We start from the raw sequence: 4,928 nt of genomic DNA, 5'->3' as shown, positions 1-4,928 counted from the left end.
ATGCAGTTCCTGTAGGCTTGACTGAATGTTTCATCAGAACATGCCCTTGGCAGAAGTTCCTTCTTGGTTTTTTTCAGTATTGATCATATTGAGATGTACATTGAAAGCTGAGTTATGATCCCAAATGAAAATACAGTAGRTGATGATTTTGAGACTCATCATGTTCTATCAAACTGCCCTGACTSGAAAAAAACTGAGTATGTTTGCTAAATGAGATCCTTTCATTTGAACATGCTTCTGGCAGTTGAGAGACTGACTAAAGTTTTGGAGGTTTGATTTATAGTACTCTGAGATTATTTCTCCTGGAGTTGCAGCATGGCTGTCTCTAGTGACAATGTGCCACTAAAATGTACAAAATTGATACCTGTGTCTCCTAAGCCTGCTTCGCTACTGAGGGGCTCTCAATTCTTGTAAATGTTCTGATCTCTTCAGATTATACAGCCTCTGTGAAATTAGAGTTTGTCTCACTTTAAGGTGTGGTATTAAGATGTAGATATGATGGTCATTGGTGTGTATATATATCTATATGTATGTATATAAATATGTATATAAACCCTTTTATAGAGAGACTTCAGATGGAACAAAATGAAGAGAGGATATGGGAGCAGTAACTGCACTCTAGGTGACAGTTTTAGGTTTGATGTTGTCTCAGGTCTGATATTTTGCAAARAATGGACATTTATATGATCTTTGAATTCTGTACAAAGTGAACCATTATGCATTTGAGAGCAAATCTGTGATAAAAAAATTTAGAAAGAGAGTAAATCTAGCAGAAATTCTTCCTTGCATTCTCTTTGCTCAAATATGTAGTAAAATTGACTATAAAATTTAAAAAAAATTATTTACATGTTAATCTTACCATGTGTTGTTTAGCTTTATTTGAAAATTTAATTTTAATTGCTAAATTATGGAGCATAAAAACCAAGTGAAGGTAATGATCACATTTCTTAAAGTAAACTTTTTATGGTTTAGGATGTCTCACTTTGGACAATGGTGAGAAAGAATTTGCTTGAGTGAGCAGCAACTCCAATTATCTTGGGGATATTGCTGGCTTTTTATCTATCATTGTTTTTCTGGTCTTTTTTCCTCTTTTTATTTTTATTTTTTTTTTAATTTTCCTGTCATGCAAAATTTTACCTCAGAGCAGTAATTTTTTATGGTTTTGTTGCATGGGAGGTACAAGAATGTACTCTTAATGTAGCTATATTCAATGTTGTAAGTTAGTCTTTCCTTTAATGTTGAATCCTTATAAAATAATTATAATTCTTATAAAAATATTTTCTATTAATTTTCTTTTTAAACAGGACTTTTATATAACATCAAGACTTAACTAGCTGCTAAGATGTGAGCAGGGCCACACAATACATCTTACTCCAACTGAACAAGAGTGTTTATAGTTACTCAGCACTCGATTTGGAATTAGGCAAGACCTCCTCCAGCTAGAGAACACACAGATGCAATTTAACGCTATTTGGTGGTGTGTTTTGCCCCTTTTCTTATTTTAAATAGATTGCAWAATCCTGCCAAATTTTCAACTCATTTTGTTTAATCTTTGCAAGTGAACTATTTATATAATATACATAATGGCTAAAATTACTATTTAACTTCAAGTCCCTCTGAAACAAAAAGTAATAAAATACATAAAGCTTAAAATGAGAAATCAAATAGAGATGGATCAGCATTTTAAAATATTCCTTTCTTCTTTTTTTCTTTTCTTTGAAAGAGCACAGAACCAGCAAAGCCATGTCTTATGCATGGCACTGAAGAACAATGGAATAATGCTGGCTGCAAGCTCTTGCTACTTGTAATTCTTTCCCAGTTTGAACAAAACATCTTGGTGGAGGGGAGCTGCAAGCATTCTGAAGGACAGGATCATTTGGAAGGTGAAATGATCTTGAGAATTCAGAGAATAGAGTACAGAACAAGGAWAAAGTACCAAGTGCTATCCATAAGCAAAAATAATGGGTACAGAGGAMAAGAAAATGCTAGATAAAGCATGAAAATACCTGTAGGTTGAAGTGCTAACCATGAAAACAAGTGTTAATGCTGTCGGGATAGACTCAAGAGCTTTATCAGGATATGAAACCAAAAGCCCACTCCTCTTAGGTGAGTGTGCTTATTTGAAATCAAGACGGTGGAGGAAGTAGCCTCACACAAATATGTTGCAAGGGACTGCAAGTCAGAACTACAATTTAATGGGAAAAATTAAAATAAAGGCAATAATACAGCTTRAACTGACAAAGTCAGAATACAACCTRCCACCCTGTTGGTCAGGGTGGTGGTAGCAGTCCTGTTAGATGGTGGCTGCTGTCCCATTGGAGTGGTCTTGTTGAAGTGGTGATCCTGAAGAAAGGTCTGGTTCATCCGTGTAGGTCCAGTGGTGGATCTCTAGCTCTTCCCTGGAACTCAAGTGGAAGTAGTGCCCTGTAGTGTTCCAGGCCTTAGCTTATGTGCAGGTAGGAATGTTCAGTTCTTCCCCCTGGGAGGGGCATCTCACAATAGGATGAGATAATTCCGAGACACCACAGGAGACCCCGATGGCCCATTAACAGAGATGAACCCCAGAGAGCGGCTGCTGCTTCTCAGAAGTGTGATCAGGGCTGAGTCTCCAAGAGGATAAAGAACACTGCCCCACCTAATCTTAATTTATCATATCTCATGGAGATGGTAATAGAACACATCATTTTTGGCTGCACTTTCCACCTAACCCAAGACAATGAGGCTTCAGCTGGAGGGCTGTGGCGTCCTTAAGGTGTATGTCTGGAATGACCTGGGCCAGCTGGGGAGAGCTTGGAGAAGGAGAGCAGAAAAAAGTTGAACAGTAAAATCTCTGGGATGGGAGGGTAAAAAATCAGAAGATTTTTTTCTGTTTAGTGTGGAGAAGGGAAGTGATAGCAGTTCTCAAATCCTCAGGAAGTTGTTTACAAGATGAATGCAATCTGTTGTTTTCCGTGTCCATACAGATGTGACAAGGTTGTATTATACATTACAATGCTAACTAATGACAAAGATGGTTAAAAAGCTTGATTTAAGTTTTTCTAGATGTCTGGTAGAAACTGTCAGTAAAAGATATTAAAACAGATTTAACATGCATCTGTCAGAAATTGTTTAGATTTAGTTGAAATTGCCTTAAATCTTTCAATCAATTGAGGCAATGTTTTGAAAATGGAATTGGTTTCTACATTCTTCTACGCTTCTGTTACCACTAAAGAGAAAATAATTTTTTTACCTAGCTGGATTCCTTCTGCTCTGCCATGGAACTCTGAAAATGCTTAATTAAGTAATCCATTTCTTTTTTACTCTTACAGACACTCTGYCATTTTTACTTGTATTGCCCCATTCCAGTTTTGGCACATAGGCTTTGTCAGTCTCTTTTTTTTTTCCCCCCTTTAGCTCTCATTTGCTTTTTCACCTTTGTATCTTTGTATTTACTTCATTTTCCTGCTGTGTAAAGTATGTTTTCTAGCTTTGCTTGCAAGCACTTTTCCTTCCTTGAATCGACTATCCCACCTGTTTTTCTTTGYTATTTCCAGCACCCTCGTGCTACATTCTCTCACTCATTTTTGTCTTTTTTTCCCTATATTTTTCTTTTGTTTTTAGCATGTACAAGGTCCTTTTCTCTTTTATCTGTGTATGTTTTAATGATGAAATAGTAAAATTTAAGACCCTGACAAAATGGTTTCATGGAAAGGTTATGAAGCAAATGACAGAGGTCACTGTAGGGACCCTCCAAGTAAAGGGGTGAGGATTTGTGCATCTAAGAAACAAAGTATGTGCTGTCACTCTATATGGTCTGCCAGTGCCTGTGCTCCAGTAGCTTTTGTCTTTTACAACCAGATTTGACAGATGGCTAGGAGCCTCAAAGATGGTAAACTCTTCCAAGTTTCATGAAAATTGGCAGACCCAAATTATTTCCTTATCTGAAAGAAAGAAGTTATAAATTATCCCTTTACATATTCTGTAGGGTAGCAGTCAGCTGACTGATTGACACCTCCTGAATAGCCAGCCAAGCTCCAAAAGTCCTGTGCACATGCACAGAAGGGAATACCAGGGGAAGCTAGGTTGGTCAGGCTCAGTGACACTGGGCTTCTGTGAGGGAGTGTTGCATATGAACCTGTGGAAAACCAGGCTTCACTGATTCTTGTGGTCATGGTGATGCTATAAAATATTTTTAGCCTTGTTTCTCTGTTATTTGCAACAGCCATGAGACATCTTGTTAAAAACAGTGATTATTTYGAATAATATGAACTTTAATTCATCCATCCATTATTCTTGTTTTATCATAATTTTTTTTTTTTGAGAACCTGTCATAGCTTTCAAAATTTGTGTGGATCAATTCCACAAGTTCACAAAGACCTTGGCCCATTCACACCGGGAAGGGTCTGAGGAGAGAAGGTAAACTGAAAATTATGTTGTTGGTACTTCAAGTTAGAACTTTTACAYTGTGTGCTAAACAAATTCATGGACTTCTACTTTGTATTTCTTTGCAATGCATTGGATGATTGCAGGGTTTTGTTTAATATATGTGATGGCTTAAGAAAAAACATTCTGAGTTTCCAAGACTAAAAGTTTTCAAGCAGAGATGATCTGTGCTAATGTTAACTCTGATTTGTCTCTTCGTCTGCTCTGTATTACCAAACTCTTTCTGAAATTATGTTTGTTTGCATTTCTGAATATTAAAATGAAAGGTACTGATTATAATAAACTTGATAAGTTAAGGTAGCTCTGAAACAATGCAATCAGTACTAAATTATTGAGCAAAGAAAGCCAGAGAAGGGAAAGGATGAAAGAATTCTAGTTCTGAAGTGAAAACATAGAAATCCCCCGTCCTACTGTTCATCTATCCCTTGGCGTTGTGGGATTGTTTTGGGGTGGGGATTTTATGAGACAYTGAAGATTCATTCTGGGAGCTGATAAGGCTGTGGAGA

This window comes from Malurus melanocephalus, unplaced genomic scaffold (genome assembly GCF_030028575.1).
Source record: "Malurus melanocephalus ecotype Western Australia unplaced genomic scaffold, MMel_1.1 scaffold_46, whole genome shotgun sequence".
NCBI classification, from domain to species: Eukaryota; Metazoa; Chordata; class Aves; order Passeriformes; family Maluridae; genus Malurus; species Malurus melanocephalus.
This window is presented reverse-complemented; position numbering follows the sequence as displayed.